Source organism: Balaenoptera musculus, chromosome 11, assembly GCF_009873245.2.
Source record: "Balaenoptera musculus isolate JJ_BM4_2016_0621 chromosome 11, mBalMus1.pri.v3, whole genome shotgun sequence".
In the NCBI taxonomy this organism is placed as follows: domain Eukaryota; kingdom Metazoa; phylum Chordata; class Mammalia; order Artiodactyla; family Balaenopteridae; genus Balaenoptera; species Balaenoptera musculus.
The window spans coordinates 84,762,706-84,775,472 of record NC_045795.1 but is presented as its reverse complement, the minus strand read 5'-3'; the positions used below and the strand labels follow the sequence as shown (position 1 = coordinate 84,775,472).

Sequence of the window (12,767 nt, the reverse complement as noted above, 5' to 3'; positions counted from 1 at the left end):
TGAACTCAAATTATGAGCTACATGGAATGCTGATTCTAGAAGGGGAAGGACAAAATAGATACACAGATACATGATTATATATTGAATGTAAAAGCACTGTGTCAATAAGGAAGACCTAAGGCTTACGTGAATGTGTTACTTTTGAGGCAACACAGTTTGCCGCTTCGCTTAACCTCTTCTGTTCTTTTTGCTTTCAGTGTCTCTCTGTGTGTTGCAGTCCTGTGGCATTATGCATGCCCCCAACCAGTGACCTCCAGACTTTTTATGGCTGTGAGACACGTTAAAAGTTCAGGGTGAGTGGCAAACAACACTTATATTGTGTACCGATTAAAAATTGCCATCCACCTTTGCAGGTGACACGATACTGGATATAGTAATCCCTCAGAAGATAATGGAATGCCCCATTATCAAGCATGAGTTCCAAAGCCAGCAGGAATAGGTTTATTGCCTTCCACGATAGCTTTATGGCTTTTCGGAGCAGGATTTGTAACTTGGATCATATCTGTGGAAGGGTGATCTAATGAAGGGTTGGCAAACTTTGTCTCTAAAGGGCCAGATGGTAAATATTGTTAACTTCATGGACCATAGAGTCTCTTGTGTAACTAGTCAACTCTGCTGATGTAGCAAAAGTAGCCATAGACTATAGGTAAACAAATGGGCGTGACTGCATCCAATAAAACTTTAGTTGCAAAAACAGGTCGTGGGCCATATGTGGCCTAAAGGCCATAGTTTGTGGACCCTGATCTAATGCATCAAAACGGGACAGATGACCTGGAATCAGGATACTTCACCAGGTAGCAATCCCTCTGATATTGAGCAAACCATTTATCAAGAAGAAATGGGAATAAAAAAATAATGCCCTTTCTATTGAGGTAGGAGTAGGCTGTAGTTGTAAGGATGAAACAAGATATAATGTACAGGGAAGCACTTTGAAAATTTCGAAACTCCTTACAAAGGTAATGGATGCTGTACACCATTATTATGGTTCACCTAGTGGAATATACCTCCTTCACCCTTTTAATCACATTGGGTTTTCATGAGCTAAATGAGTGTGAGGGAAAGCTCTTTTATTTTCTAAGTCATGTGGTTTGGCTGTACGTTCCTTCTATTCTACAGTTGATGGACAAGCTGTTGAAATGCCTCTTTGGTATACGGATGAAGGGCTGTACGGGTAGATTATGGCAGGCTAAAGATCAAATGCCAATACAGAACTATTAAATTTCCTTTAATCATCAGATTCCTAGAGTGTTTTCAGATCTTCCACCTTTAAAATAGGCCCTAATAAATAATAATGCTTTGGATGTCTACAAGTGTGTTTGAAATTCACAAGCCTTGTATGTCAAAACATAGAGACAGGTTCAGCAAATATGCTTCCCTGGGCTAGTGGTACTAATTAAGGAAAGTCATACTTAAACAAACAGCTTGGTGAATAGAGGGGTAATCAGAATCTCAATTCATGAATTCCTAGTTTGTTTTTTTTTTCTGACAAAAAATAGTAGGGTAGTCTTTAGATATGTTTTCATGTCTTTATATCATTTAAGAATTGTTTTCCAGTAACAGAGATGCACCTATGTGAGTTTAAAAAAATTAGTTGTGTGTTCTCTCATAAAAGATGTCTGGGGGAGAGCAATTTGCGCTTTCTGTCTTTATGCTCTGCTTGCCTGTTTAAGTGTTGCTTCATTTTCAAGGTCACATTATGGCTGCTGGCTCTCCAGCCACTGCTTCTACATCCTGAAAGGAAGAGGCGAAAGTATAAGGAACAAAAAGAGTAGTTCTCCCAGCTGAGGAAGTCCTCTTTAAAGAACTTTCCCTGAAGTCTTCCTCAGTGGCTTCTATTTACATCCTTTATCCACCCCTAATATAAGGGCATCTGGGAATTGGATCCTTAGACTTGAGAAATTTGTTGTCCCAGATAAATTCCAGGTTCTAGTAGTAATGAAGAAAAAGTGTATGGTTATTGAGCAGCAATTGTGGTTACTTATATGAAATCATGCTATCAGTTTTTCTTCCATATCTAATTTTTATTTATTTTGATGATGAATGCCTTCTTTCTTCGATTGATTTGTGTGTATAACGTCTTATTGGAATTTTACATGTTTGAATTTCAGCTTATTCAATTCTCAGCAGAGATACATATCTCAGTAAATATTTTAGGACCATAATATTCTTACTAGAAGTGCCATGGCAAATCTGAGAAAGAAATTTCTGTCTCATGAGAACCATCAACCAAAATTTAAACTCCCAAATTTTCGAATGGATTTTCTCTCCTCTGGATGGGAGATTTTGTTAAAGCCTGAGTACTAGCGTGAGGTCCTAGGACATACAGGCCCGCACCCAACTGTGTTGTTCCCAGTATGTGTGAGGGCTGCCACTGATGGCTTTGAACTGTCCCTCAGAGACTGGACAGTGCTGTCTAATCTGCATCTCTGCTTTGCTCTTCCCCATATGTCTGCTGAAAGCTTACTTTGGAGGGTGGAGGAGACAAGTGAGCCACTCCTGTCCAGTTTCTCTATTCCAGATTGGCCTGTACTTTATTCTTGTGAAAGTTACCATCCCACAGAAGAGACTTCCCTTTACTTCATAATATAGTCTCTGCCTATACCAGCCTGTGATAGATGCTCATGAAACATGGTAGCCGATGCATTCACAGACATTTCTTGAATGCCTGCTGTAGATGTAGGATAGCAATGTGGGTAAGAGTGTCTGCGTTGAAGTTAAATCAGCCTAGATTCACATTCCACCTTTTCCATTTACTGGTTGAGTGACCGTGCGTAAGTTACTTAGCCTTTCTGGGCCATGACCTCCTCATCTGGGAAATGGGGATACAAATAGGAGCTAGAGTCCTATAAAGAATTACTGAGATAAAGAGCTTAGCACGGTTCCTGGTAGGTAATACATGTCAGCATCGTGCCATGCACCCTGGGTGATGTGCTGGAAATCCCCGTCTTTGAGGAGTTTTTACTATCCTCTGGCTGGTTCACTGGTCATTACTTTACTGGTAGACGATGTATATTTCACAATCCATTGCTTCTCGCCTGGTATTCTGTTGGAAGTTTAAGTAAAGCCCTGGGAGGTGTCTTTGATGCCCGTCTTCAAGGACTCTGCAGCCACGTATACAGCTGGACAGCCCGGCTAACAGGACTTAGATCTCTGGGTCCCATTTTGACGCTTTCCCCTGAGAGGCAAGCAGTTCTTTCTTTATTCCGTTTTTTTACTTACTCAGACAGTGGGCCTGCCTAGCAAGCAGAATTCACTGACTGCTTTCAGGTTGGTATTGCTGATGATAATCTGAAACTCAGTAGGGTTTCACTCATGCAGGCTGATGCTACATGAGGTCGGTCTTGCCCGGCCTCATCCCGTTCCCTGCCTCTGTGCTGAGTCTGCAAAGCAGCCCCTGGTCCCCACACGTCTTCTTGGGACTGGCCCTCAAAGAACAGTGTCGTATGCACAGAGAAGCTGCCGTGTGACTGTGGCAGAGATCGTCAGCTGTGCTCATGGACGGCCCCAGTTGGCGACGTGTCCCAAAGATTGAGACGCGTTGGCGACCACTTGACCATGGCTGTCTGTTGATTAGTCGACTCTGTGGAAGTAGTGGCTTGAAGGAGTGGCTCTTACTTTTTCAAGAGACTCTTGGAAACTAAATTTTTGCTCTGTGGTTTCAAATATTTTATTTAGACACTGTTACTGTGCTCAGATGCCTTAAAATCTTGCTTGCCTCTGGACCATGCGATTCTCTGCCTGGAACAATTTTTGTGCTTCACAGAGCTAACCCCTTCTCATCCTTCATTATTCAGTTCAAATATCACCTTCTTGGGGTGGGCTTCCCTGACTACCCCCATTAAAGATGATTTCCCTCTTCCCCTTTTTAACTCTTAGCCACCCAAGCCTCTTGTCTGTTTCACTTACTACAGCTTCTGTCACTTTCTGAATATACCTGTTAACCAGGTAATAAGCAAGAGGCAGATCTGTCTGAATCAGTGTTGTTGCTTCCTCATGGCTGGCAGTGCCCAGTGAACAGTAGGCAGGCTGGCAGTCAGTATTTGTTGAAGCAGTCAGAGGACCTTTGGGATTTCCCTGTGAATTTCTATATTTCATGGTACTAAGAGGACTGCATCTGGGTGAGAGAGTAAGAAAAGAAATAAAACCATGCACATCACCTTTATTATAGGAATAGAATCCTGCCCTTGGGTTTTTCTCTGGAAAGCTTCCTCTCTACCTTGTACAGGTCTTTGATACTCTGTGTGTCCCATCCGGAAAAGGTTATACATCATCACCTTCCCCATGAAGACAGAATCATTTGCCTTTTGGTTCTAAAGCTTATGGTGGGTGGTATAAGTTAATTAAGGATGTTGGATTCCAAGCCCAAATCCCAGCACTCTCATTCCCTGGCTGTTTGTTCTTGGACAAATGACTTTCTCTCTTTGGTCCTCAGTTTACTTACCTGAGGCAGGGGAAATAGCGTGACCTAAATAAGCTCGTAGTGTTTGTGCAAGGGTTAAATGAGATGCTATGTGTATGGTGCTTTGCACAGGATCTGGGACAGAATAACGATGCTCTTGATTCAGGAAGATCAACAAAAGGGTATTGGGAACCACACTGACAAAACCCATAACGCACTTTCTTGTGATCTTCATTTTAAAGGGGGCAAAGATGGCGAAGAGCCTGGATTCCCTATTAGGTTCACTCATCTCATGCACGGAATTACCTTTAAAAAGTGGAAAATGAGCGAACAGTGGGATGACCTGTTTTATATTTGTTGTTAGCATGTCGAGTGTTGGATGTGAGGGATCTGTTTCAGATAAGGCCAGTGATAAACCTCAAATACTGGGATGGCTCAGTGTTTGGAGCCCAACCCACATGCAAAAACACCTTGGGAATTTGGAGTTCAAGGTCCTGCACTGTCCTTACGCCGCCTGGCTGGGGAGATGTTTCATCCTTAAGTAATCAGAGCTCATTTGATCTCCTGCCTCACAATAGACCATGTCTTAAGTTGCCTGGAAATTCTAATTTTAAAAAAATTGGGGGGCTTCCCTGGTGGCGCAGTGGTTGAGAATCTGCCTGCCAATGCAGGGGACACGGGTTTGAGCCCTGGTCTGGGAGGATCCCACGTGCCGCGGAGCAGCTGGGCCCGTGAGCCACAATTACTGAGCCTGCGCGTCTGGAGTCTGTGCTCCGCAGCAAGAGAGGCCGCGATAGTGAGAGGCCCGCGCACCGCGATGAAGAGTGGCCCCCGCTTGCCACAACTGGAGAAAGCCCTCGCACAGAAACGAAGACCCAACACAGCCATAAATAAATAAATTAAATTAAAAAAAAATACATTGTTCTTTAAAAAAAAAAAAAAAAATTGGGGACTTCCCTGGTGGTCCAGCGGTTAGGACTCTGCACTGCCAATGCAGGGGGCCCGGGTTCGATCCTTGGTCAAGGAGCTAGATCCCGCATGCATGCCACAACTAAAAAAAAAAAAAAAAAAGAAGATCCCACAGGCGGCAACAAAGATCCTGCATGTCGCAACTAAAGACCCAGTGCGGCCAAATAAATAACTAACTAACTAAATAAATATTTTTAAAAAATTGTACCCTTGATGTATTGGTCCTGCAAATTTACATATCTCTTTTTTGAAAGAAAATTCAAGTCTGTATGGATTGAAAGGAGGTAGATATAAATATCTTTCATTGTGAGTTTTTATTTCTTTCACCTGCTTAAGGTAGAGGGTCTGTTATGGTTGCTACGTTGTGTTAGGTGGGGCCTGGTTGAACTGTGCCGTTCGTTGTGCATTTGCTGTGTGAAAGCCCAAGCACAGAGAGGGATTTGTCTCTCTCTCTATCCCACAGCTTTTGGTGGTAAAAGATGAACTATATCAAGTCACATACTCTCATTGACATGATTTATGGAAGAGCTAGGGTTATCTAAGAAATTAAAAGAGCCATTAGGGGCTTCCCTGATGGCGCAGTGGTTAAGAATCCGCCTGCCAATGCAGGGGACACGGGTTGGAGCCCTGGCCCGGGAAGATCCCACATGCCGCGGAGCAACTAAGCCCGTGCGCCACAACTACTGAGCCTGCGCTCTAGAGCCCGCGAGCCACAACTACTGAAGCCCGCATGCCTAGAGCCCGTGCTCCGCAACAAGAGAAGCCACCACAATCAGAAGCCTGCGCACCGCATTGAAGAGTAGCCCCCGCTCACCGCAACTAGAGAAAGCCCGCGCGCAGCAACGAAGACCCAACGCAGCCAAAAATAAATAAATAAAATAAATAAATTGATTAATTTATTCAAAAAAATAAAAGCCATTAATTTTTGTTGATCTATAATTTGTAGCCTGTAAGCTTAATAAAAAGCATGAGTAAAATACAGTTTAGGGCATCAAATTTGGTTCCTAATGTCCTTTTCAGAAACAAAAAAGCTGAAGTTCAATGAGTAGGAGTTAAGTGAAGCAAACGATTCAGGAAAAACCTTTATTAGACTCATAACAGCCCTCGGAGTGGCAAAGACCCAGCTTTTTTTCCATCTATAAAAAACATGCAACACCCCTGTCTCCAAATACCATTTCAGAAACGAAAACAATAATCACGAAAGGGGAAACAGATCCGTGTAATGCGAGACTTGATTCGTGTCGTTTACACGGGAAGCCTGACAACCTGGATCACCACCCATGCAGCCGTCTTCTCAATATCCTGATGCCTGAGCATCAGCGGGAAAGATTAGGAACGTTCCAAGGGGTTTTCTCTGATGTTTCGAAATGTTGCTGCGTTCAGTGCCCCTCTCAGGGCCAGGTGAGTCTGGTTATGATGTGCTGGGGCTTGAATCTCTCATTGCCACTTCTTAGGGACCATCAGTCAACCTTTACCCTGGGTGTTCACATCAAGAGAGGCCGTGCCTAGTCTTTGTCCGTTTCTGTCCCAGATCATTTGTTACCGGTGACACAAATCCATTCCTTCACTTCCAGCCCACTTCGTAAACATGATCATTTTTTAAAAAATTCTACTAGAAAAGCATGCATATGGTTTTCTATAGTTGTATATGCCTAGAAGAACTTGCATTTCATGTTACCACCAATCCTTGTGTGTGTAGTTTCCCCCTTCTCCCTTGCAAGTAATGCGAGAGAACAGTAGAATTTTTAAAACCTATGAAAAACCTAATCCTGAGAAATTCCCAAAACCAGCGGTGAAGAGAAACACTCTAGTTGTGAAAAGTCTACCCTGTAATAGCTGCCTTTAGTGGGAGTTTACATATTAGCTCACAAAAACTCTATGAGATGTGTATGATTCTAAAAAGTCCATTTTATAGGTGAGGAAACTGAGGCCCAGTGAGGTGAAATGATTCCCTCACACTTCTCTGCTCATTAGAAGTAGAGCTGGGATTCAAACCCAACCACTCTTGCTCTGGTGCCATGGCTCCTAACCACTGCACCATATTGTTTTCACCATGTAAGCATCTTCCTAGGGTGTTGATTTGCAAGCATGGTTTTGTTTGAACATACATTTTTCACTCTGGGGCTGCTTGTACGCTGCGTGTTGAGACTTTATACTTCAGTGCCATCTAGCCAGCTCTGTTTGATCTTAGTAGCCTTTTTCAAATGCTTTAATTCTTTTTGCTAGTACAAGAGCTTTGGGAAATAAAAGTAAGTCCCGATGTGATTCAGAACAAGGACAGCCACTTAATTGGCGTTCTTCAGTCTCTAGTTGGATGTGCCTGTTAAGACGTTTTCTCTAGATCTTTGAGTGATTTTTCTCTGGTACATTATTCTAATTAACCTCATCTCTGCAGCCCTCATTTTAGTTCGTGTTAGCCTCTGACTACTCAACGATTGATCTGTTCCGCTCAATCACCTGTGTCGAAAAGTGTGGCAGGCGAGAGGGTCCCCTTCCCAAAGCAGCAGTCCTGTACCTGGGGCATTTTCCCAGCAAGCAGGTTTAGTTCTTGAGATACATTCACCTGCAAGGCTTTTTATTTACCAAAGTGAAGATCTGGGTACTTACAGGTAACACTGGGTAGCAAAGTTAGAAGCTCTTTGGTTACTTGGTCAATAGAATTCCAGATTCATAAGCTGTATGCCAAGGACTTTGACATTCAAAAATAACAGGTAATAGGTTTTTAAAAACATAGTAAAATATCAGGCTTGAAAAAAATATAGAAAAGCCAGTTGCAAAAGACCAACAAATAAGCAGTTTTTACTCCAGGGATTGGAATTGTCTGTATCTCCTTGTTAACACAACAGCAGACCATTTTTAATGTGTCTGTGCCTTCAAATACTGAGCCCACCATTTGTTAGGTCTCTTGGGTGACTTGGGACCAGTTTAGGCATAAAGAGGAATTAATTGGCTCATGATGCTGAAAAGTTGGCTGGTAGAATGAGCTTCAGGAGCATCTGGAGTGGGGGGTTCCGATCACGCTGTTAAGTCTTGGTCTCAAGTCTCGTGCAATGCGCTGTGTTGGATTCATTCATGGAGTTGTTGACCAGTTCGTTGCAATATAACCATTCATCACTCTGCTTTTGTAGCAACTCCAGCAGAAAGGAATCTTTGTTTATAAGTTCTAGCAGCTCTCATAGAATTTGGATCTTCCTGGTTCTGTGACTGGTCCCTTGTGTGCCATGTGCCTATCACTGAAACAGTTTCTGGGGTTGGAGCAAGGCTGGGTGGGGGGGAGGAGTGAAGCAGTGGGTAGCCTGGCGTGGGTCACATGCTCGTCTCAAGAGAGGTGAATGACCTTTGACCTGCACAAGACAATGGAAAGTGGGTGAAAGGGGTGCTGGTTACAGAAGAAAGGGACAGAGTTCTAGGAAGGTAGAGTGCGCATATATATCCTATAAGGCACTGTACTTTTTTTTGTTTTTTGAAGCACAGGCACCTTTTAATTTTGTAATAATTTAAAACTTACGGAGAAGTTGCAAGAATAGTCAAGGAACTTCCCAAAAGCAACCCTTTGCTTAGATTCAACATTTTGCTCCTTGGCTTTATCATTTCTTATCGATCTACCTATATAATACACATACACACATATATCTATACTTATACATAATTATTTTCAAAACCATTTGAGAGTTGATTGCAGATGTCATACCCTTTTATTCCTAAATAAATCAGGCTTTTTTTTCTCTAGGAACAAGGACATTCTCTTACATAACCACAGTACAATGAGGTAATATTGATACAATATTAATAAAATATAGTCCAAACCTCAGTCCCTATTCAAATTTCATCCAGTTGTCCCAATCATATCCTTTATAACTATCTTTTTTCCTGGTCCAGGATCCAGGATCGCTCAGAAAGGCACTGTACTTGATGCACAGTAAAGATATAGGATTACAGAGTTGGCAGGAACCTTTAAATATCATATAGCCCAGCTATCCAGGATTGAGTGTCATCTGAGATGTTCCCCATTAAGTTCTGTGCCTAATACTTGGACATCTCCAGTGACATTTACATCGATGAAGTGGGTTTTGCCTCAAAAATACTACCATGCCTCTGTCCTCAAGGAGCCTGGGCTTCATTCATTGCTGTACTCCTTCTATCTGTCCTTCTGTCCAGCCATCCGCCAACCATCTGTCACTGTCGTAGGTCCTAAAGCAAGGTCTTTGATATCAACATACTTACATCTACAAGGTAGACAGAAAGGTCGATTATAATACAGTGATAGAGAAGCTACAGGAATACTGATAGATTGTACAGGTGTATATGAGGTTGGGGAGGAGGCACTGGAGGTGGGAGATGGGAAGCCCTCCCAGAAGCAGTGAGATCTGGCTGGGACCCCTAAGGATGAATAGGAGTTACCAAGTAGCCAAGGGAAAAATGATCAGATTGGTGGACTTACTGTCTCTTCTAGAATTAAACCCTACATTTGGACTTGGATTTGGATTACCTAGGGGAAACGGCTTATAAAATATCTTAGGCCAGTTAAAATATACATGTCTTTTAGGCCATACCAGTGATGTTACTGATGGGAAATAGCTGCTGATGAAGGATTTCTGTCCAGGCTAGCCACATGGCATTTTTCAAGTTACCCCGATTGCCTTTCTCCCACTAATAAGTACATAACAAATGAATGAATAAAGCTTCCATGGGTAAAGTTTTGGTGAGTTAAATTATAGAATTTCTAATAACACTTCTCTAAGAATTTTGAAAGGATCGGATATTGTTTGTTTATTCATACATTCTTGTGGGTAAAAAAAAAAAAAATTCTGAACTTCAGTTTTTGAATGTTACCTGAAGATAAACATAGTACCTTCCCAAGGGTTAGGGTTTATATGGAGAATAAACATATTGACCCATATGAAACACTGATCATGATGGTGGCACCTAGGAAGCACTTAACTTAATGGATGTTACTTACTGTCAGAGGGTGTCTGTGATTTTTACCCCATAGGTTGTCAAAGGCTTAAAAAAGTAATTTATTGTATCAGTGACTAATAACTAGTTGATCCAAAAATGTTTTTCCATATACCCTGACTGTAATATATTTTTTTATTTTCACATATTACTTCTATTATAAAAATTAAGGATATTAACGATGGTAAGATTTAGCAAAGAACTTTAACTCCACATGCTTTTAATGCTTCCCTGAATTAATAATTTTCATGTCCATCATATTTTCTCCTTGGCCCACAATTCATCCCATATTTGGATCTTGGCAAATGATGACTTGGTTAATTAGGCAGTCTGTTAACTCTGATTACTAAGTTATAACAGATCAGTGTAGAAGCATCACTGTGCAATTTGGATTAAAATGCTCTTCATTTTATCAAAACAGATTTACATTTAGGGATAAGTATGTTGAAATGCATTAGGGTAAAATGATGCATTTCATAAGGAAAATTTTAAAAGGATAAAGAATTATTTCCTCCTAAGTTATTTTTTTATTATGACATTTGTCACATTATCTTTCACTAGGAATAGACTTAAAAGCTTGGAATTTTCTTTTAAAGCTTGAAAATTATAACTGATTTAACCCCTCTATTATACAAATAGGATGGATGCATTGCATTTTTATTTAAGCATAATTTAGTGTAGTGACACGACACATGGTTATATTCCAATTCTGACCACAGTGGCCTCTGTTACTGGACTTACTTGTGGAAATGAGTCTTGACTGTGTTGGGGGGTGGAATTAGTGGGTTACATTAAGGCTTGCTCTCTTTCACAGCTGAAGGCATTGGCAGTTATTAAATACGATTGGGCCTTTGTAGTCCTTTCTCTGTCTTGTTGAATGGCTCCTCATCACTTAAGGGCAGTTGGAGTATCAAAACCTTGCTTGCTTACTCCATCTCCATCTCTGCCTGCCTTCCTTCTTACCACAGAACGCTGAGCCTTGCGGATAATGAACAAATAAGTAAACACAAGAATAATTTTCCAGATTCAGTGAACCCTGAAATTTGTGTTAGTTTCCCCTAACAGTTCTATGAGGTGTCAGTAGCATTCAGAAGACAGCACGTCACCCTTCACTCCCTCCCTGCTTTCGCACACACCTACATGTGCACGCATGCGCACACACACACTGAACTCTGTAACAGGCACCTAGGAGGTGCTGAATAGGTATTTGTTGAACACTGATTGGTGGAAAAGTTGGAACACTGACAGTCTCCCATCCCACGCTCCCAGGCTACTCCTAGAGCCGGTCCAACAGCAGGGACCCTGTCCGATACTGCAACCATGAGAGTAAGTGGGGCTGATGAAGTTAATATTTATTTTTTCAATAAGCTTACTGAAGTCTGACTGTTATGAATTGCTGTGTTCTAGTTCCATGGGAAGTAGAGCTAGAAAGAGAAAATGTTTTTTACACTCAGTGAACTTAGTATCTTGTTGATTGGTCATATTGAGGTGACCATAGGTCAGAAATAGGAAACCTTAGTTCTTTAACTTGATTCAGTGAAAGCATCTAGTTTATGCAAAACTGGCTTCTTTAAGGCTAGAAGACCCTCTGACTTTGTAGATAAAGCAGAACTTTGCTTAACTCAAAATGGAAATTGGGTTTTTATGAATTTGATTATTTTCTCTTAATTGGGAACATTTAGTAATAATTATAGGTGACGCTCATTTTGGAGGGGCTTGTGGCTGGTTGTTCAAAGGTAAAGTGATGTTTTGAGCTCCAGTTTGACAGATTTGAATGACAGTCAGCCTGAATAATTCAGTTTCCCTACCTCCCCATTCCTTCCAAAAGAACGAACCAAATAAGGAATTTTTAAAAACCCAAACCATTCTGGAGTATATGAATTTTTAGTCATTTTCAAAAGACATAGTTTGACAGAGAGACATCCTCGGGGACTTTTATGTGTGAGGTAAACCCATTGGAACATTAATTTCTTTCTTTTAATGGGGCTTCAGATACTTAAATAATACATGTGTTATAATAATAATTTGCCAATAGAGGACCTTCTGGAAAACAACTCCCTAAGGAATGAGATAAGAAGTGAAGTCCAGTTGTCTTGTTTTTTTGGCTGTGCCGTGTGGCATGTGGAATCTTAGTTCCCCTAGCAGGGATCGAACCCATACCCGCTACACTGGAAGCACGGAGTCTTAACCACTGGACCGCCAGGGAAGTCCCAGTTGTATTTTCAAGTATCCCTTAAGACAGAACATTCTTACCCCACATCAGTGGTCCCCAAGAAGTCTTAATGGCAATGTCAGGGAACTTTCTCAATTAAGTGCTTCTTTAATAAATAGGTCCGTGGGCAGAAGCAAGCAGCCTTATTGGAAGGTTGGGTACTATGACTCGGTGGTTTTATTAATTACATTTATTCCTTTAAAATGACCCTGGATGAAAACAACCACCCCT

The 12,767-nt window shown here is 41.5% G+C and overlaps 1 protein-coding gene and 1 non-coding gene across 4 annotated transcripts in view; both read left to right on the top strand.

Moving 5' to 3' along the window:
- Window positions 1–12,767, top strand: part of FOXP1 (forkhead box P1) — a 585,986-nt gene that overhangs the window by 212,553 nt on the left and 360,666 nt on the right. For all 3 annotated transcript variants that reach the window (XM_036868301.1, XM_036868303.1, XM_036868300.1), the window contains exon 4: window positions 198–293. The gene's annotated coding sequence lies outside the window, so the exon portion shown is untranslated. The remainder of the gene's footprint in view (window positions 1–197; window positions 294–12,767) is intronic.
- On the top strand, window positions 5,354–5,426 carry TRNAG-GCC. Its single transcript has one exon. It is a non-coding gene; the product is annotated as a tRNA-Gly (tRNA).